This window comes from Paramisgurnus dabryanus, chromosome 2, assembly GCF_030506205.2.
Source record: "Paramisgurnus dabryanus chromosome 2, PD_genome_1.1, whole genome shotgun sequence".
Classification (NCBI taxonomy): domain Eukaryota; kingdom Metazoa; phylum Chordata; class Actinopteri; order Cypriniformes; family Cobitidae; genus Paramisgurnus; species Paramisgurnus dabryanus.
Window position 1 is genome coordinate 50,639,912 of NC_133338.1, and position 22,770 is coordinate 50,662,681.

The 22,770-nt window shown below is 41.2% G+C and overlaps 1 protein-coding gene and 2 long non-coding RNA genes across 4 annotated transcripts in view; 2 read left to right on the forward strand and 1 right to left on the reverse strand.

Annotated features, from left to right (window-relative positions):
* The window catches only part of LOC135743641 (adhesion G-protein coupled receptor G2-like), a 115,115-nt gene that overhangs the window by 28,533 nt on the left and 63,812 nt on the right, over positions 1-22,770 (reverse strand). The window lies entirely within an intron of this gene.
* Positions 1,206-4,194, forward strand: LOC135743794 (uncharacterized). Of its 2 annotated transcripts, XR_010530581.2 has the most exons (5): positions 1,206-1,482; positions 3,031-3,087; positions 3,228-3,291; positions 3,579-3,640; positions 3,793-4,194. It is a non-coding gene; the product is annotated as an uncharacterized lncRNA (long non-coding RNA). The 2 variants fall into 2 exon arrangements; XR_010530580.2 differs by lacking the exon at positions 1,206-1,482 and having other exon boundaries at positions 2,798-3,087.
* LOC135743697 (uncharacterized) lies at positions 19,041-21,884 on the forward strand. Its single transcript, XR_010530563.2, has 5 exons — positions 19,041-19,144; positions 20,615-20,671; positions 20,811-20,874; positions 21,161-21,222; positions 21,382-21,884. It is a non-coding gene; the product is annotated as an uncharacterized lncRNA (long non-coding RNA).

Here is a 22,770-nt window from a genome sequence, read left to right on the forward strand (position 1 = left end):
CATCAGGAATAGCTGGATTGGCATCTTTTTTCACTTTACTCTTCCCTTTTTTTCTCCAAGGGTTGTGAAATAAGCGGCTCTTTGAAGCCTTTTGTTTTTGTTTCTTTAAGCCAACACTCTTTGATTGAGAATCTGCCAGATCAATAACTTCCCTGGCATCAGGGAAAAAAAAAATTTAAATAGCTTTAACGCAAATAAATGTGATGTCACATGATAGATCATCACGCGCATTACAGCAAACAATGGGGGCTCTTATTGCAGCCTGAAACTTTCTGTTTTGATTTCTGTATAGTCGATCCTCCCTATACGCAGAAGGGTACACAAGCTGCACTGAACTTAAACTTAAGCCGCTCTCAGTTCATAAAAATATAATTTTTTTCTTCTCATAATCGGGTCCCTTTGGTGAAAGCACATTTATTTTAAATTACCAAGACCACAAACATCAGACTCAACCTGGCTAAGCTTTTATTGTAAGAGCATTAGAGAAATTAGGTAGATAATTTGCTCAAAGTCAGATTTTTTTGTGATACACCAAAACTTATGTGACAATTGGCTTTCATCATTCGTGACATCACCACGGACACCATTTTAGCACCATTTGAATAGAAAACCTTTTTTACGCATATTCACTTGGTCGATAACAAAACCTGGATGGAAACATGTCTATAAATGGACAGATAGTTGTAGTAAATGTAATGATGTAACAAACCTCTGAAGGAATCAGTGTTTCCACTTTGTCATTATGAAGGAATGGGTGCTTTACATTCTCCCATGCCTTCTTTAATGATTTAAATAATTTATTCTTGAATTTTTCTACACCAAAAAACAAAAACAAAATATAAACTATTAGAAAATTCATTATAACAAAAGAGAATGACAAAAAACCGTGGTCAGTAATAATCCTTAATAAACACATTTAACAAACGGTCCACCTAGATACTATTTTATCAAATATGTATATGAATTGATTATCTAATTCTTTATAATAAATTCCTAAAAATAAAGCAATGATTATTGCATTAATGCTGTTAAAATAAGAGTTTAAAACACACTAGCAATGGTCTAAACTTAATTTCTTATTGTAAGATGCTTAATTTTACTGAATTTAATGTAATAAGATATCAGTATCTGCAAGGGCCAACAAAACTATTGAGGAACAATCATGTTACAGATTTAAAGATACACTGTTAGATATCGCTGTAGATTTAGCAGTACATTACTGTAAAAATCCACAGTACTATACTGTCTGTGTACATTACAGTACAGTACTGCAGTTCATAATGCATTCTGGGTAAATTTGTTTGAGCGGGAAAATTTTACAGTATATTTTGGTCTTGATGTAACCTTGCTGTAGCCATTGCTGTAATGTGCCAGGTGTACTTGCAATAATCAGAGAAAGTGCGCCAACGTCAAATCACACAGAGGGAGAGAGCACAACTCCTGGCTGCAGCTGAAGGAGGACGATTGATTTCTGGCAGTTCGGTAAGTTTGAAATATTTCTGTTTCATGAAAACTTAATTTTTAGTTTAAGAATGTTGTCAATAGTTTGTCACAATATTGTTTTAAACGTGCAATGAGAGAGAAAAACGGTCACCACAATTTTCAATCTCCCTCAGAAAGTAAGCTAACGTTACACACAGATGTCTACCACTGCTTTAACTCGCTTTACACCTTTATTAATGAATATAGGGTTGTTTTAACTAAATTATGAGGGTTTTGGTGAGTTTATATTGTGTTGAAAGTGTGGTGACAATGAAACTATTTTTAACGAAATGGACAAAGACAACCCGCCAGCGCGGTCTTGCGGTCCCAGCATAATGGTCGTTTATCTCTGCGTTTCATCCGTTCAGTTACCGTCAGAGAAAAGTATTAAGTTCGACTGTTTGGCAAGGCTGACTCGTGGTTGTAAACAGACAGGACTTGACACGCCGTACACAGCATACCGAACTCCTCCACAGAAGTGAAAACAAGAAACCTCATATTTAACTGGATACATGCATCGAACTCATCGCAGCTTTAACTTCGACCAAATATCATTCAGACCTGGGCTCATCTTAATATCAGATGAACGAAAGGGATTGCCGCGCTTATTGTTGTTGTTATTATATTACGGTAACGTTATATCAGCAAAAGCAGAGAATATCTTCTCCTAAGCGTTTTACACGTCCAGTAAGTTGTCCAATACATTTTTATGGCATATTGTTTCCACCACTTCAGATGCATTACATGCAGTATATATAAGTTTCCAAAACACATCAAATCAATGCACGAAAAGAGAATGGGCTCCGCATTTACGTACCTTTGTCTTCTCGTCTCTGTCATCTGATCCTTCATCTCTGGATGTAAAATAGTCCATTATAACATCGTGTAGGAAACTGGCATCACCAGGATTGCTCAGATTTAGGCGATCATGTTTATCTTTAAAGTGAGCAGCTAGCTACTAACCTTAACTTGTTAAAAAACTTTGCGTGAAATAGTGTTACACCGCAGCCGGTCCGGGTTAAACATTAAAGGGACAGTCTTTTTACCTTATCACTATAAATCGCTATTTTCTGCACTAAACGAGACATTTTTAGAGATTTTCTGTAGACAAGAATGTTATAATTAAAAAAAGACTTATTTAGATATTTATATATAATATAACAACTAATATATATATATATATATATATATATATATATATATATATATATATATATATATATATATTTGTTTTACAACTGACTTAACACTTACAGTAATGTTTTATTTGTTAGCATTGCATGATATTAGATTTAAACACTTAATACATTTTTAAATCAATCACTTTGTCTCTGTTTACATTAGTTAATGCACAATGAACATTATCAAATATTATTAATGTTGTAAAATATATTGTTCATTGTTAGTTCATATTAGCTAAGGCATTACCAAATGTTAAGGAATAAACTCTTATAGTAAAGTGTTACTACATTTTCTTTTACCATTTCCTTCACAATGTCTATTTATTTCTATGGCTAACAGATTTTGTAACATTTGTCTTTTTTACAGTCTTACCATTGCTTGTAAGCTGGATTGGGTAAGATGGATCATCTTTAAAGGCACCAGGCAAGTACATGATGTACAGTTACAAGTCATGTATTTTTTCGACTGCAATATTAAATGCTTTCCCGTCACATGCAAAATTACACAGGAATGTGGCTGACTTTTTATTTGTAGTTTACATGAGTGTCCTTGCACTTTATCAGGAGTTAAGGCAGATGTGGAGGCACAACGGGTGATACCAGACACACACCAAGCACATTATGTTCGGTAAGTTTGCTCTTTACCACTACAGCTTCTTTAAATACCCATGTATACACTCATTCACAATTCCCACACACAACACTGTAACACGACCATACACAACATGTACACAATTGTCTTAGTTTGCCATGTAGAAATATACAAACAGAAATATTCAGACTTTGGTTATAAGAAATTTAATTTAATAATTGTATTTATTTAGCAGAGGTGTCCCTGGACTTTATTGACAAAATATTTTGTTTTCAGAATAAAAAGTTGTGTCCAAATCAGTAACAATTGTACTTTCTGTTTAGGACATTCAATCATGACAGGATCCAGGTGGATGCTGTCCATTGAGAAAAGAGTTTGTTCAGCGGTAAGTGAATCTTCTGTATTTTTATGTTATTAGGTGTGGAACAGTAGAATAAGAGCAAAATGTTTCAGAATAGGTGTAAATTCAAGGCTGAGTTTAATTTAAGAATCTTTTTCTATCTTATATTTGTTGACTTAATGTTTATGATATTTGAGGTTTCTGGATAGAATTAATTCCAAAGATGGGAAAAAGTGCACATCCAGACAAGGAGCAAGCAAAAAGACAAGGAACTTGGTGCAGAGAAAAGCTGTGGCCATTAACCCCCATGTGAACAGCTTCATGCAGTCCCTGATTGAGTTCGAATGGACGACTTCAAAGTAAAGGCCACTGTGGTCTGTCTGCCACAGTTTAATGCATTTATTTTTAGTGTTAAATGAAATTCAAGTAGAATATTTAAAACTATGGGCCAGTGTTGTTTTTACCACAGTGAAATGTTACCTTTTAGTCGATGATGGACTTTAAACTGAAAACTTCAAACTATGGAACAGTGTTCTATTTGCCAGAGTTAAATATGTTACAGCAGGGGTCTCCAAACTTGTTTATACTTGTTGATTTTATTTTATGTTACTTGATTATGTTTATTATTGTTTAAAATCTTGTTTTAAATATGTTTGTTTCAATTAAATGTTTTTTTTAAATAAAATTTTGATACAAACATTGCTTGGATTGCCTTTTAATTCATTATGTTTTAATTTAGCATTTTTACCATATTAATAACTATAGATTTAAACCTAAATCTCTAGGCATTTTATTTGATATTATTGTATTAATTGTAATAAGTAATAAATAGTATGTATGGGTCAATATAGACATTACAGTAAATTACTGTAAAAATAGACTACTGTAATAAAATATTGTAAAATTACAGTACAGTACTGCTTTGTAACTATACAGTACTAGTTTGTGTACTGTAAATGGTATTACAGTACAGTACTGTAAAACCAAAATACAGTAACTTACTGGCAACCGTGCTGCCAGTACCGTACTGTAAAAATACAGGGAAATCGTTAACAGTGTATGTAAACTTATCAGCATAAAGCCACATTTTGCTTTAATTTTCATCTTACTTGTTGGGATTTTCTCCTCTCCTCCTCCACTTGGATTCATACCCCCGGCAGCGCGCCCGACCTCTGACGAAAGTCCGATGTCAGGAACATAATCACAGGTCAGCAAAGCATTCGGTAGGAATGAATCCATCTCTCCTCCAAACACTGCAATTACAATTCAATAAATAAATGCCTTCATTTAAAATTATCATTTTTTCTTTTTGTCTAAATTGTATTGAAGCCGAGAGAGACCATGCACGATTATTATTTTTGCTTGCTTGTTTTCTCATGATCATGATAACAAATGATGATCATATCCAGGGGCGTCATGCAACAATTTTTTTTAAGGGGGCACAGTGTCAACAGCTCACAGAAATTTGTGCATACACAGACATCAAACGAAATATTATAGAGCTTTCAGTCTTTTCCATGGCACTTACATTTCTAACAATCTGAAAACCCCTGCTTTCATGTAAAAACCTCCAAAATAAGATTGATGACTAACTTTAATATCAAATATTCAATCGGAATAATGACACATTTGCATCATATTTACATCTGAAACGACATGTTTTATTTATTTAAGTCTTAATGGCTTGTTTAATTGTGTCATTAATGCATTTTGCACAACAACTACATTATCATATAAAATTAATGTAATTTTAAATCCATAAAGTATATAAACAACGAAAATGACATAAGCTATAGCCACGTGATTGAGTTTAATGTTCAATAATGATTTTAAATTATATGTTTAGATAAAATTATTAGAGGAACGGATTAAATTTTTGCATTAAATTTTACCTCATGTAAGCATGTGAGATTCCGCGCCCGCGTGAACTCTGGTGAACTTTGGCATTGTGCCAAGAAGATGAATCTCTACTAATATAACGTTGAGACGGTCACATTTAAAACCAGACATGTTCTACACAGAGAAGGTTAACTGCACATTACCGTACTGGGGTTTGGAAATGTTGTGAGCGTTTCTAACACGTTTTAATTCCTCAGATAGCCAAATGCAGCAGCAAGCCAGCAACAGCAGAGAGCTCGTGAGCGCGGCCAGACGCTGATGACGTCTGCGACTGCGCTCTGACTGCAGCGCCAGCTGCCGCCAGAATAAAAGTAATGTAACATGATCAGAACACTATCAAAACGGCGAAAATCTCCGAAAAGTGACAAGGATGCAGCACAGAATGTATAATATTGTGCATATTAAACAGATTAAAAGTCAAATAACAGATTAATGGACGCTTATTTGATTTTGAGGTTGGATGCAAAATCCATTGGCCTCAAAAAAACCAAGGGGGCAGGTGCCCCCTCAGTTTGATGGGCATGACGCCTCTGATCATATCGAGATAACAAAAAGTTGTTTTGTATGTAATTTCCTGTCCATAATAATTAGTGTATTTTAAAGTGAACGTCTCGGTTACGTATGTAACCCTCGTTCCCTGAAGGAAGGGAACGGAGACGTCACGTCGTGACCGACGAATTGGGAACCGCTCCGCGGGTGACCTATCTACTTCGAGAAACTATAAAAACGCCAATGAACTTGGCATGCAGGTATTTGCATAATGCCGGCGCCGCCCCGCCAGGTGCGTATATAAGCCGCAGGTGCACAATACCAAATTAGCTATATTATTGCTGAGAAGCCGAGCAACAGTGCCCGGCCTAAAAAACAGCAATGGAACAGCAAACTGTGGCGACGGGACGTGACGTCTCCGTTCCCTTCCTTCAGGGAACGAGGGTTACATACGTAACCGAGACGTTCCCTTTCAGTCGGTCACTACGACGTCACGTCGTGACCGACGAATTGGGAATCCCTACCAAAACGCCACTGCAGCTGAACCCTTCCAGTGTCTGTAAAAGCCCTCCGCCCTCCACGTAAGGGGCGGAACCTAAGGCGAAATGCAGAAGGCCGGTCACTACCTGTTCCTTAACCCACGATAGTGAAGCAGCGAACTGGGGAAGCGTCTAAACTGAGCGGAGCTAGAACACTGCGGAAGCCATCCCCTAAGAAGGTTGAATGGATGACATAAAATATGAAACAACCGATAGGTTGCTCATAAAAAGTCTCTGAACAAAACATAGTATGCAGAGAGATGCAGAGCAGGCTCTGCTAAGGAAAACGTGGAGGATTAGTACCCCACGGAGTATACACACAAATGAACCCCACGTAGGGGACAAATGTGGACGCCTAGCCTACACAGGTTTACAGAGAATACATCAGTGATAGGTTGACAGCGGATGCTCCGCAACACCAGCTATCAGGGCGGTGGAGGAGAGGCAAAAACAGTTTTTTAGACGTTTTTGCCCCGATGGCCTTCCATATTGGTGCAGATGTGCAGCACCAAAATAGAGGCTCCAAGCCGACACACGAGCCGACCCTCGGCATTCTTAACTAGTTAGTAGAAAGAACCCGAGTGGAAACCGGTTCGACACGAACACTATAGAATCTTGTGAACGTATTAGGTGTCGCCCAGCCTGCAGCTCTACAAATATCTGTTAGCGAGGAACCGCGAGCCAGCGCCCAAGATGATGCCACACTGCGTGTAGAGTGAGCACGTAAATTAAATGGACAAGGCACATTCTGCTTTTGATATGCAAGGGCTATAGTATCCACAATCCAATGGGACATCCTCTGCTTGGTGACAGCTTTTCCTTTCTGCTGACCACTGTAACAAACAAAGAGCTGATCTGAGGTCCTAAAACTTTGCGTCCTGTCTATATACACACGTAGTGCACGAACAGGGCATAACAAAGCCATGGCTGGGTCTGCCTCCTCCAAAGGCAGCGCTTGGAGGTTCACCACTTGATCTCTGAAAGGAGTGGTGGGAACTTTGGGCACAAAGCCGGGCCGGGGTCTCAGTGTTACGCTGGATGCAGCCGGCCCGAACTGAAGGCACGATTCATCGACCGAAAATGCGTGAATATCCCCTATCCTCTTAACAGAAGCCAAAGCAAGGAGAGTTAATGTTTTCATAGTAAGAAATTTAACACTCACACTATGCAGAGGCTCAAATGGGGCTTCCTGGAGTGATTTCAGCACCAAGGACAGGTCCCAAGGAGGAATAGAGGGAGGACGCGAAGGATTCAGTCTTCGAGCGCCTCTGAGAAATCTAATGACCAGGTCGTGCTGACCCACTGTTCTACCATTTACGGGTGAATGGTGAGCTGATATCGCAGCGATATCGACCTTAATAGTGGATGGTGACAGCCTATTCTCCAAACGACGCTGGAGATATAAAAGCACAACACTAATCGGGCATTCTCGGGGGTTTTCACTTTGGGAAGAACACCAGTCGACAAACAGGTTCCATTTAAGCGCGTAAGCCTGTCTCGTAGACGGCGCTCGCGCAGCAGCAATAGTGTTAGATACCTCTTGCGGTAAATCACTCAAATCCTCCGTGCCCCGTCCAGAGACCACACATGGAGGTTCCATAGGTCGGGGCGCGGGTGCCATAATGTGCCCTCTTGTTGAGAAAGAAGGTCCTTCCTCAGGGGAATCTTCCAAGGAGGGGCTGTCGCGAGGAGAGAGAGTTCTGGAAACCAACTCCTGGTTGTCCAATACGGTGCCACCAACAGCACGCTCTCCTCGTCCTCCCGGATTTTGCATAGGGTTTGCGCAATGAGGCTCACCGGAGGGAACGCGTATTTGCGCATGTTTCGCGGCCAGCTGTGTGCCAATGCATCCACGCCGAGCGAGTCGTCGGCTAGTGAATAGAACAGGCGACAATGGGTCGTCTCTGGGGAAGCAAACAGATCTATCTGCGCTTTGCCGAAACGTCTCCAAATCTGCTGAACCGCAATGGGGTGGAGCCGCCATTCGCCGGGACGCGCAGCCCGAGAGAGCGCATCCGCCTCTACATTGAGCGTGCCCGGGATGTAAATGGCACGAAGAGACCTCAAATTCTTCTGACTCCAAGTGAGGAGATGACGGGCGAGATGCGACAGGTGACGCGAGCGTAAACCGCCTTGACGATTGATGTACGCCACGGTCGCAGTGTTGTCTGTTCGAACTAATACATCTTTGCCCCGTAACTCGTTGCTGAAACGGACGAGCGCAAGATATACAGCCCACATTTCTCGGCAATTTATGTGCCAATGCAGCTGGGGTGCCGTCCAGACCCCCGAAGCCGCAAGCCCATCGTACGTGGCCCCCCACCCCGTGTCCGAAGCATCTGTGCATACTATTGCATGCCTGGAGACCTGTCTCAGAGGCACACCGGCTCGGAGAAACGCACGGTCTGACCACGGAGTGAAAGTGCGACGACACGCAGGTGTAATGATAACACGGTGAATGCCGCGCAGCCACGCTCTCCTCGGGACTCGATCGTGAAGCCAATGCTGAAGCGGTCGCATATGAAGCAGTCCGAGCGGAGTTACAGCTGCGGCTGCTGCCATATGCCCCAAAAGCTTCTGAAATTGTTTCAGCGGGACCGCGCTCTTGCTCTTGAATGTATTCAGGCAAGTCAGAATCGACTGTACACGCGCTTCTGTTAGACGAGCTGTCAAATCGATCGAGTCCAGTTCCATACCGAGAAAAGAGATTCTCTGCACGGGGCAAAGCTTGCTCTTTTCCCAGTTGACCCGAAGACCCAAACGAGCGAGGTGTTTCAGAGTTAAATCTCTGTGATCGCACAGCGTCTGACGTGTTTGAGCTATTATGAGCCAATCGTCTAAATACGCGAGAATGCGCACACCTTTCTCTCTCAGGGGTTTTAAAGCCCCCTCCACTACTTTGGTGAATACACGGGGAGACAGAGAGAGCCCGAATGGGAGGACTTTGTACTGGTATGCTCGCCCCTCGAACGCAAAGCGGAGAAACGGCCTGTGCCGGGGGAGAATCGATACGTGGAAGTACGCGTCTTTCAGATCGATGGATGCGAACCAATCGTTTGGACGAATGCATGGAAATATGCGCTTGGGCGTCAGCATCTTGAACGGCATTCTGTGAAGTGCACGGTTCAGCGAACGCAGGTCCAGGATCGGTCGCAAGCCGCCGCTTTTCTTGGGTACAATAAAGTAAGGGCTGTAAAACCCCGACCTCATCTCGGCTGGAGGGACCGGCTCGATCGCGTCCTTCGCCAGTAGGACAGCGATCTCCGCACGGAGGACGTGCGCATCGGCAGCTCTCACCGCAGTGAAACGAACGCCGGAGAATTTGGGGGGACGCCGGGCAAATTGGATCGCGTAGCCGAGACGAATCGTGCGTAAAAGCCAACGCGACGGGCTGGGAAGCTGTTCCCACGCCCCCAGACACCGTGCGAGAGGGACTAAAGGCACGATCGGTGTACCCGCGGCGGGCGCAACGGAGGTGATCGCCGGTGTGTGCGTATTGGCCGCACCGACAGCAGTGTTGTGCATGATAACACTCACCTGAGTCCGCTGCTGGGTGGGTGAGTAAGGGAGGCTCTGCTGAAGACACCTCACGCCACTCGATGCACCCTCTGGCGAAGGGGGAGGAAGACGATGGGTTATGAGCCCGTGATTGTCTTCTTTCCCCTGAGAAGTCAGAGAGCGCGATGGGGTTATGAGCCCGTGCGTTGCTCTCGTACTCCTCTGATGAGTCGGAGAACGAGGGGGGGTTATGAGCCCGCTCGTGTCTCCGGCGCTCATCTGAAGACCTAGAGATGGAAGTGGAATTCGCTCTTTTTGTGGAATTGTGGGTGCCGACTGAAAAGTCGGCGGAACAGAAAATTGAAACAAAGGATTCCCCAACCGGCCCTCCTCCGGTGGGGGGAGTGGTGCTTTCACCATCTCCCGAAGAGCGATCCCCTCCATCTCTAGGTCGCCCGTCTCAGGGCCGCTTCGATTTTCTTTTTCCACCCTTTGAAGCGGGCTGAGCGGGCGGGGCGGGCTGCTGACGACCGGTTCCTCGCTTCTTAGAAGAGCCCCGGGGAGGAACGGAGGCGGCCGCCGCAGGACGCCCTCGGCGAGGAGCAGGCTGAGGTGCCGACGTGGACGGGGCAGGCGCAGGACGCTTCCGACGTGGCATGATCTGAGCGATGGCCTCAGTCTGCTTCTTGGCCGCGGAGAATTGCTGGGCAAACTCCTCGACCGTCTCGCCGAACAGGCCGGTCTGGGAAACCGGAGCATTCAGGAGCCGGGTCTTATCAGCATCCTTCATGTCCGCCAGACACAGCCAGAGATGGCGTTCCTGGACTACCAGGGTAGACATCGCACGCCCGACGGCGCGTGCGGTGACCTTGGTCGCACGGAGCGCCAGATCCGTAGCCGCACGCAGTTCAGAGAACTCCGCCGAGTCGTGACCTCCCGCGTGCAGGTCCCTCAGAGCCTTAGCCTGGTGGACCTGCAGCAATGCCATGGCATGCAGGGCAGAGGCTGCCTCCCCACAAGCCTTGTAAGCAGCACCGGACAGCGCCGAAGACTGCTTACAGGCCCGTGAGGGGAGAGTAGGCTGGTCCCGCCAGGAGGAAGCGACACCGGCCGGACACAACTGCATCGCGACCGGCCGCTCCACTGACGGGATACCAGTGTACCCCTTGGCATCTCCACCCTCGAGAGAGGTGAGGGGTGAAGGCTGAAACGGTCGGTTCCGGGCGGAAAACGGGGTTTTCCACGACCGCGTCAGCTCTTCATGCACCTCGGGGAAGAAAGGCACCGGGGGCGAGGACTGAGAAGCCCTGGCACCCCCGAAGAACCAATCATCGAGGCGGGACGGTTCAGGTGGGGGAGGTTTAGTCCACTCCAAGCCGACCGCCTCCGCCGCCCGGGCGAGCATGGCTGCCATCTCGGGGTCGAACGCAGAAGCCGCAACCTGGCCCGAAGGCGGGAGCGGATCCGGATCGACGTCCGAGGCTGACAACCCCCCTTCCGATGTTACGGTGGACATCGCGTCGGGTGGAGGCTCGACAGAGCGCGAGGACACCGTAGAACACGGGCTGCTCGTCTCCATCGGGACCTCCGCTGGCAACGGATCAGGGCGCTGGGAGCTGCTGGACGAACCAGCAGACCGACCCAGCACCGTTATACGGAGATCATCCTTCGCAAGTCTGGTAGCTGCGCTCTTAGCAGCACCAGACTTGGAAGGCGGGCGCCGTTCCCGGAGAAACGACACCCGTCTCCGCAAATCCGCCATAGTCATGCCCTCACAGATGGAGCATGAACTATCACGCAACGCTGCCTCTGCGTGCTGGAGCCCCAGACACGAAAGACAACGCTGGTGGCCATCCCGGGGGGCGATGAACACACCGCATCCAGAAACCGAACACGGACGGAAATCCATCTTTAAAAAGACGACCCCGACCGTGACACGAATGAGTGGCTGTCTTTAAAAAGACACAAAGCTCAAACGTGCTGCTCTTTTAGGGAAATCACTCTTTTGTGCGAGCTGGTGAAACACACAGGGAGAGGCAACGCACTCACTCGAACTCAAGTCCTAAATTAAAGAGACAGAGAGAGAGAGAGAAAGGGTGGAGAAAAACACTGCGAGCCTCCGCTGAGGTGTCTTTGCCCAACCAACTTCAGCAAGCTGAGATCTTATTTTCTTCCCTTCCAGAACAGGATCTACGAAGATCAGATAGAAAGCTTCTCGAGAGCAGATGTCTGCCGGCTTCGAAGCAATAAAAGCTAATTTGGTATTGTGCACCTGCGGCTTATATACGCACCTGGCGGGGCGGCGCCGGCATTATGCAAATACCTGCATGCCAAGTTCATTGGCGTTTTTATAGTTTCTCGAAGTAGATAGGTCACCCGCGGAGCGGTTCCCAATTCGTCGGTCACGACGTGACGTCGTAGTGACCGACTGAAAGGGAACTGCTGATGCATAAGTGTAGCTAATAATTTCATATAGACTTAGGGCTGGACAATAATTCAATATCAATATATCCACGGTATAATATTTTTTCGATAACAGTGATATAGTTTCTAAACACATTTCTGATATTTCGATACATTACGGCGTCCCGTGGCCGTTCACATGTCACGTGTAAAAACGCATGTTAAATGCGGGTCAAGGCGTTATTTCCCTCTTAAACGCGTGGCGTCTTTTGTAGTTAAGCAACCATGAGCCGCAATCTCCAGGACGACGAGCAAATGGAATGCGGATTAAAATCGCTCATCTGTACCTCGCGTCAAATCATATCATTGTCACCATGTGATCAATTAATCTATTCGGGACTTTGGAGTGTTTGCTCAGAGAAGAGCTGTCACTCAGAAGTAAGAGAAGGAGGTGCGGGTTTAGTTCGCGTCAAGTCACAGCTTCCAATGACGACACCATATAGGGACGGAGAACAGGAGATGATGCACACAAACTTAATTACTGGTGAGAAAAAATAGGCTTAAGCCATAAGGTGCCAAGGTTAGAAAAGGGTAAAGATGAGGAGAAAAGATGCTGTGTATGTATGCTGCTGTGCCACCTGGTTATGAGTAATATGTATAATATAATTCAGGGCTCAACGCAAAAAAAAATTCTACTGGCCCAACGCAGACAGAAAATATATTTTAGTGACTGAGGGTGAAGCACTGGCCCGATCGGGCAAGTGACAATACGATTTACTGTCCCGAGCTTCTCTCATACTGGCCCCGGGCAACCGGGCAGTCCCTTATGTCGAGCCCAGTAAATAAATGTCTAGTATCAAATATATCACTATCTAGCTTGCTAAGCAATTACAAGTAGATCAGCAATTTTTTTTTTCTTTTACAGTATGTAACATTAAATACTACAATTGTTTTAGGGTCACGTTGACTTTCTCCACATATTACTATAATAGCAAATGGATCAAAACTATAAACTTTTACACAGATGGAACTATGAAAGTCAATACTATGACTGAATAAATCCATAATATATCAAAACAGAAACACAACCCGGTGGCAAAAAATGTTTACTAGTTTATAAATGTAAAATAAATAATTGTGCTGTTTAATGTTAAATAGCTCTTTGTCCCTTCTATGAGATGTCGATCTCAGAAATGGCCTCAAGCCTATTTGAGTTTGAGACCCCCGTAATACAGCATTTAACACTGACTGACATTCAGGGTGCACCTATAATATTAAGCTAAGCCTGAAAGTCTGGTTTACTGGAAAGTGTTATCACTTTTTCTTTTTTTATTATATTTGTCTTGTTTTCAGTAAAAATTAGGGGTGTCACGATTCTCCAAATCCTCGATTCGATTACATTTTTCAATTCTGGTGTCACGATTTGATTCGATTCGATTCTCGATTTTTGAATGATTTTTTTTTGAAAGACAAAAAATTATATGCTTTTATTATTTTTATTATTATTATAGTTTCACATTAACACGCACATTGCGTGCTTTTCCTCGCATGGGGGTTTGTGGGCTTTACTTTACGTGAGAGAGCTTGTAGAGAGAGGATTCCTTCTTGCACGCACATGGACTTAATGCACGCGTCTTGGACTCCTATCATCTGAAATAAAACCGGTGCGTCATAAGTAGGGATGCACCGAATATTCGGGCACCGAAAATTTTCGGCCGAAAATGGCCCAAAAGTGGATTTTCGGTTTTGCGGCCGAAAGACTTTTATCACCGAAAAAATACGGCCGAAATAATGTGATGACGCAAACAGAAACCGCAACCTGCACGTGCTTGTCTGAAGTAACATATCTGCAGTGTGGACTAGATTTTTCTCAAACCCGTGTCCGCCGAATTTCTGACCAGGATGCCCGCAACCTGTGAGTTCCACTCCCGCCCACGCCCGTAATGTTTGTGTCCAAACCCGCGGATTTTCTCTATGCATTTGTGTACAGTTTTCACAAGCTCCGACTAAACATTAGTTCAGATTAACATCCAGAATAACAGACATTAAACATAATTGCTTTTAAAATTAGGGATGTGCACGAATGGTCAAATATTCGATCTGCAATAATAATTAGAATGGAAAAAAAATGATATTCAAATGTTTTTAATCCGCCACCACAGCATTACGGCTACTGCTCATTTAATCCTTTTTCACTTCACCTCTACGGTCTTTTACAGACTTTAATGTAAAGTATACATGAAAATATGTATTTCTGATTGTTTTGGTAATTCAGATTGCAGACTAATTTAAGGGTCTAGAGTTTTAATGCCGGTTGTTAGACGTGCTTCTCCGCCGCCGCATCAGCGTGCATCATGAGAGATTTGTTAGCTTCCTTTTATAGCCTAGTTTATTTTGTTGTTAAAACGACACGAGACACACATGGAAAGCGAAACGGGGAACATTTATTTTATCTGTGGATATGGTTATTATAACCAACCAGAAAACCGAAAAATGCCATAACAGCAAACAATAGCTCCGTTTTGTGAAGTGTTGTTAAATTAACCTCGTAAATTTGCACCATCAGCAATAATGTATTAAGCCAGCTTGCGTTATTTGTAACATAATATTAAATTCAGATATATTTGTTAGATCCATTTGTTGTTCTCACTGGATAACCACAGAGCACAGTTTTTTCTGCAGCTGGCATTAATGAGAAAAACGGGTTTCACCGGAGAAGGTAGGCTAAATAGGATTTTCTTTCTTAACAAAAACATGTCATACTAAATAAAGAAGATATTCATATTTGACTGAGCCTTCAATCCATGCGGGGTTTTAATGTGCATTAAAATGCCATTATGTTTTTTTTAGCATTTTGTAACATTAACGTTAAAACCAAACCACAACTAGCACATCTCAGTTTTTAAATGTATACTGCATGGTAAACAAGCACCAAAGGATTAATTAAACAAACAGTTTAACTTTTAACAACTTGATGTGTCACTAGTAGCCTACTCACCAGTGGCAGATAGCCTATATAACTGAAGTTGGGTTTGTTTATGCCACATGCTTAATTCTTCTCAAACTGTGTGTGTTGACTCCATTTCTATTACACGCAAAAATACCATAAGTGCAATGGTAGTACTAATAATTGGCATAATTTCTTTCAGTGTTTCGGCTTTCGGTTTTCGGCCTTGGTTTCCTCTTTTTCGGTTTTCGGTTTCGGCCAAGAATTTTCATTTCGGTGCATCCCTAGTCATAAGCAGCTGCGCTTCTCTCCGTCTCACGTGCACGCGCTCTCGCATCTGTCCAAAGTCTAAACATAAACTAAAGTAGTAATCCTTACGTATTTGTTCAGTTTTATGCGTTTCATGCGAGCTGAGGCAAACTATCCCTTTTGTTTAAAATATAACCCGCTGCATCTTGGCGGCTCTCTCGTGCACGTGCGAGAGCTGCGCTCTGTCCGAAGTCAGATCACTAGGTAGAAATCCTGTTTATGATATGCATTTCAAGTAGTTGTAGCAATAAATTCTGATGTTTTTAAAGGCACCTCTAAGAGGTTTATTTCCTCCAGCTTGGCAAGCTGACCGGACGTGACATGGGGGCGTGGCAGCATCGACGATCCCATTTTTTAATTCAAAGTTCGAGGTTGTGATTTAATTTCGATCAATTTCGAATTAAAATCGAAATCGTGACACCCTTAGTAAAAAATATTCTTAAATTAAGATGCTTTTTCTTGATGAGCAAAACTACCCAAGAAAATAAGTCTAGTTTTTAGACAAAAAATATAAAATTTAAGTGATTTTGTGAATAAAACAAACAAAAAAATCTGCCAATGGGGTAAGAAAAAAAAATCTTGAACACTTTTCCCAAACACAAATTCAAGAAAAATTCAAGAAAAATTTGCTTACCCCATTGGCAGATTTTTTGCTTGTTTTACAAAATCACTTAAATTTAATATTTTTGCTCTTAAAACTAGACCTATTTTCTTGGGTCGTTTTTTCATCAGTTTAAGTTTTTTAGATCTTTTTTACTGAAAACAAGATAAAAATACTAAGATTTTTTTTCTTGAAAATGTTTTTTTTTTTTGCAGTGTGCCATCAGTTGTGGTCTTGACCGGTCTTGAAATAAAATTCCGAGTCCTCTTTGTCTGAGACTGAGACGAGACCGAGTACAAATGCGGTTGATTACAAGACGAGACCAAGACCTTTAAAAAGTGGTCTTGAGATCGGTCTTGAGACCGAGACCGGTCTCGAGAACTACAACACTATAAATAACGAATGGGGCGGTTTCTCAGACAGGGATTAGACTAGTCTAAGATTTAAATAAATTTAAGAGCTCTCCAAACTGAAAACAACTTGCACTGACATATCTTAAAATACATCACGGCCCTTTGTTTTGCCTCAAAATGCACACAAGTAATGTTTTTAGTAAGGCATGTTTGTTAAAACTAGTTATATTTCCTAAATAAATTAAGGCCTAGTCCTGGTTTTAGATAATCTCTTCCAGGTGTTATGCCGAATTCTGTGACTAGTGGTCGCTGTTTAGCAATTGTTCACACGAGATCGCGCCGGGCGCCTGTGCACATTATCGTGAGTGCGGCAAGGGAGTTTCTAACGATATATGTGACCGCCCACTGTGCGATGACGTCATTTTACCCTCCCTCACTCTAGACTAGCGTATAAATGAAGCAGTCAGACTTCGTGAGAAACGAACGCGCCGATTAAAATAACGCGAAATAGGTTCTTATCTAAAATACTAGAACATCACAAATGTTTTGTTTTTTTTACTTGGGGCTGTTGCTATTTAATGTTACACGCACAATCTGGTAGACAGCTTACCAAAATCTGTGACCTCTTTCTGTTTCATTCAGAAATGCAATAATGTTACCCAAAATTCAGTCTGGTGATGTCTAATCTCATCTGTGATATATCATCAAATGCATTTTGACCTGATGTTAACAGAAGCACACAAACAGCAGGGTCACACAATCTGACGGACAGTAACAACTAGGGGTGTCACGATTCTCCAAATCCTCGATTCGATTACATTTTCAATTCTAAGATCACGGTTGTGTGACCCTGCTGTATGTGTGCTACTGTTAACATCAGGTCAAAATGCATTTGATGATATATTACAGATGAGATTAGACATCACCAGAGTAAATTTTGGGTAACATTATTGTAAATCTGAATGAAACGGAGAGAGGTCACAGATTTCGGTAAGATGTTGTAACTAGCTGGTGTAGCAGGCTGGTTTTAGAAAGGTTTTAAGAGCCCACTATTCAGATAAAAAAACAGCTTTACCAGGCTGAAAGCTCAGAAGAGTGGTTTTGGCTGGTTTACGCCGGTGCTCCACGCCTGGCAAAGCTGCATACATCTGGTTTTATTGACTGGTCAAGTTAATGGGTCAGCTGGTCTTCCACCCTGACCAGCTAGAAAAGTGTCCAAACCCCTTTAAATCCAACATGCTACACCAGCTCAAACCGACTGGGAGACCAGTTAAAACCAGCCAGCCAGCTTAGGTGTGTTCAGCAGGGTTTTGGAGGTCTATATTTACTGTACCTGGGGCATAAGACAGTTAAACAATCTCAAAGTTACAGGATTAGCATTGAGTTGACAAAACCAAACCAACACTCTAAAAATGGATAGTTATTTTATCCCATAATGGGACCTGAATATTGGACAGACCATGTGCTGGGTTAAAAATAACCCAATGTTGTATTGTTTTTATGCAATAACTGGGTTGTAATATTGCAGCATTGAGTCAATTTTAATCCAGCGGTCTGTTCTGTCCAATATTTACCCAACATGCTTTAAAAAAAAAAAACTATCCATGTGATCACTTGTTGGTACCATGAAACTGATCATCAACTCAGGCTCTGATCCTAAAGCTAAGATTACTCCACAAGCGCGTGCACATAAAGGAGTGATGTTTTTCTTCAACATGGATAGGCCAAGTTCTGCATATATTTCCCAGTAATCATTTCTTTGTTAATTACATTTTTGTTTATTTATTTTTTTTTATAAATAGCAAAATTGCAATACATGTGTCTCATAGCAGTACATACAGTCATCCATCATGCAATGGTAGTTCAGTGATAGTAATAATTGCAATAATCATGAACAAATATTAAGCAAACAATATACGGTTTCTCTCCTGCTGTCAAAGCAAGAAAGAAAGTTTGCTGATACATGACAATGAATGTGTTAATGCAAGTTAACCAAATACAAACCTGTTAGCCAGCACTTTCATGTTTGAAACTAGACACTTGATATATTGTTGCCCAAAAGTCATAACAACTCAGAGTAGAATAGGAACAGAGTTAAACAAGGTAAAATATACATGAAAATGACTTCTGATTTCTTTGAATAAATAACATTCACAAATTTATGAAATTGAAATGTCAAAAACCTGGGGTCAGTACAGGGCCTGCGCTACACTGTTAGATGTCGCTGTAGATTTAGCAGTACATTACTGTAAAAATCCACAGTACTATACTGTATGTATACATTACAGTACAGTACTGCAGTTCATAATGCATTCTGGGTAAATTTGTTTGAGCAGGAAAATTTTACAGTATATTTTGGTCTTGATGTAACCTTGCTGTAGCCATTGCTGTAATGTGCCAGGTGTTCTTGCAATAATCAGAGAAAGTGCGCCAGAGTCAAATCACACAGAGGGAGAGAGAGCACAACTCCTGGCTGCAGCTGAAGGAGGACGATTGATTTCTGGCAGTTCGGTAAGTTTGAAATATTTCTGTTTCATGAAAACTTAATTTTTAGTTTAAGAATGTTGTCAATAGTTTGTCACAATATTGTTTTAAACGTGCAATGAGAGAAAAAAACGGTCGCCAACAAAGTTTCAATCTCCCTCAGAAAGTAAGCTAACGTTACACACAGATGTCTACCGCTGCTTTAACTCGCTTTACACCTTTTTTAATGAATATAGGGTTGTTTTAACTAAATTATGAGGGTTTTGGTGAGTTTATATTGTGATGAAAGTGTGGTGACAATGAAACTATTTTTAACGAAATGGACAAAGACAACCCGCCAGCGCGGTCTTGCGGTCCCAGCATAACGGTCGTTTATCTCGGCGTTTCATCCGTTCAGTTAGCGTCAGAGAAAAGTATTAAGTTCGACTGTTTGGTAAGGCTGTGGTTGTAAACAGACAGGACTTGACACGCCGTACACAGCATACCGAACTCCTCCACAGAAGTGAAAACAAGAAACCTCATATTTAACTGGATACATGCATCGAACTCATCGCAGCTTTAACTTCGACCAAATATCATTCAGACCATCTTAATATCGGATGAACGAAAGGGATTGCCGCGCGTATTGTTGTTGTTATTATATTACGGTATATCCGCAAAAGCAGAGAATATCTTCTCTAAAGCGTTTTACACGTCCAGTAAGTTGTCCAATACATTTTTATGGCACATTGTTTCCACCACTTCAGATGCATTACATGCAGTATATATAAGTTTCCAAAACACATCAAATCAATGCACGAAAAGAGAATGGGCTCCGCATTTACGTACCTTTGTCTTCTCGTCTCTGTCATCTGATCCTTCATCTCTGGATGTAAAATAGTCCATTATAACATCGTGTAGGAAACTGGCATCACCAGGATTGCTCAGATTTAGGCGATCATGTTTATCTTTAAAGTGAGCAGCTAGCTACTAACTTGTTAAAAAACTTTGCGTGAAATAGCGTGTTACACCGCAGCCGGTCCGAGTAAAACATTAAGGGACAGTCTTTTTACCTTGTCACTATAAATCGCTATTTTCTGCACTAAACGAGACATTTTCAGAGATTTTCTGTAGACAAGATGTTATAATAAAAAAAAAGACTTATTTAGATATTTAGATATAATATATAATATAACAACTAATATATATATATTTGTTTTACAACTGACTAAACACTTACAGTAATGTTTTATTTGTTAGCATAGCATGATATTAGATTTAAACACTTAATAAATTTTTAAATCAATCACTTTGTCTCTGCACAATGAACATTATCAAATATTATTAATGTTGTAAAATATATTGTTCATTGTTAGTTCATATTAGCTAAGGCATTACCAAATGTTAAGGAATAAACTCTTATAGTAAAGTGTTACTAAATTTTCTTTTACCATTTCCTTCACAATGTCTATTTATTTCTATGGCTAACAGATTTTGTAACATTTGTATTTTTTACAGTCTTACCATTGCTTGTAAGCTGGATTGGGTAAGATGGATCATCTTTAAAGGCACCAGGCAAGTACATGATGTACAGTTACAAGTCATGTATTTTTTCGACTGCAATATTAAATGCTTTCACGTCACATGCAAAATGACACAGGAATGTGGCTGACTTTTTATTTGTAGTTTACATGAGTGTCATTGCACTTTTCAGGAGTTAAGGCAGATGTGGAGGCACAACGGGTGATACCAGACACACACCAAGCACATTATGTTCGGTAAGTTTGCTCTTTACCACTACAGTTTCTTTAAATACCCATGTATACACTCATTCACTCATTCACACACAACACTGTAACACGACCATACACAACATGTACACAATTGTCTTAGTTTGCCATGTAGAAATATACAAACAGAAATATTCAGACTTTGGTTATAAGAAATTTAATTTAATAATTGTATTTATTTAGCAGAGGTGTCCCTGGACTTTATTGACAAAAGATTTTGTTTTCAGAATAAAAAGTTGTGTCCAAATCAGTAACAATTGTACTTTCTGTTCAGGACATTCAATCATGACAGGATCCAGGTGGATGCTGTCCATTGAGAAAAGAGTTTGTTCAGCGGTAAGTGAATCTTCTGTATTTTAGTGAAATTAGGTGTGGAACAGTAGAATAAGAGCAAAAGGTTTCAGAATAGGAGTAAATTCAAGGCTGAGTTAAATTTTTTAAGAATCTTTTTCTATCTTATATTTGTTGACTTAATGTTTATGATATTTCTAACAGGTTTCTGGATAGAATTAATTCCAAAGATGGGAAAAAGTGCACATCCAGACAAGGAGCAAGCAAAAAGACAAGGAACTTGGTGCAGAGAAAAGCTGTGGCCATTAACCCCCATGTGAACAGCTTCATGCAGTCCCTGATTGAGTTCGAATGGACGACTTCAAAGTAAAGGCCACTGTGGTCTGTCTGCCACAGTTTAATGCATTTATTTTTAGTGTTAAATGAAATTTAAGTAGAATATTGAAAACTATGGGCCAGTGTTCTTTTTACCACAGTGAAATGTTACCTTTTAGTCGATGATGGACTTTAAACTGAAAACTTCAAACTATGGAACAGTGTTCTATTTGCCAGAGTTAAATATGTTACAGCAGGGGTCTCCAAACTTGTTTATACTTGTTGATTTTATTTTATGTTACTTGATTATATGTTTATTATTGTTTAAAATCTTGTTTTAAATATGTTTGTTTCAATTAAATGTTTTTTTAAATAAAATTTTGATACATACATTGCTTGGATTGCCTTTTAATTCATTATGTTTTAATTTAGCATTTTTACCATATTAATAACTATAGATTTAAACCTAAATCTCTAGCTATTTTATATAATATTATTGTATTAACTGTAATAAGTAATAAATAGTATTTATGGGTCAATATAGACATTACAGTAAATTACTGTAAAAATAGACTACTGTAATAAAATATTGTAAAATTACAGTACAGTACTGCTTTGTAACTATACAGTACTAGTTTGTGTACTGTAAAATGGTATTACAGTACAGTACTGTAAAACCAAAATACAGTAACTTACTGGCAACCGTGCTGCCAGTACCGTACTGTAAAAATACAGGGAAATCGTTAACAGTGTAGCTATAGGCAGAGTAGGCAAATCCCTAGGGCCTCAAGCTTGGAAGGGGGCCTCCATAACTGCTAAGTCCATGTGCGCTGGTCCGACAATCACTACTGACAGCATTAAATAAAGTTTTAAGGTGAGTTCAACTTTGCGGCACCGCCACAGCAAGAATTAAGTTTGCTGACATTAATGTTTGACTTATTGATGTTTATTGGACCCGAAGCCTGTCTATTTTTAATGATGCCTCATTTGCTTCATTCTTAATGTTTTGTATGTTTTATTTTTGTACTGTGTTGTCTCTATGGACCTTTGTGTCTTGAATAAAGTTGATAATTGTTAGTAAACTATGTTGTTATAATTTATAACTTCAGTGCAAGCTAAATTCAGATTTTACTGTAAAACATTACTTATGCATATGCATTTTACAAATAACTGACGCCAGTTGTTACTTTCTTTACTACGTTTCTTTAGATATTGAGCAGTAGTTTATTTTGTGGTTTATTTTGACGTGACGGTGGTTAATACTTTCTCAGTAAAAGT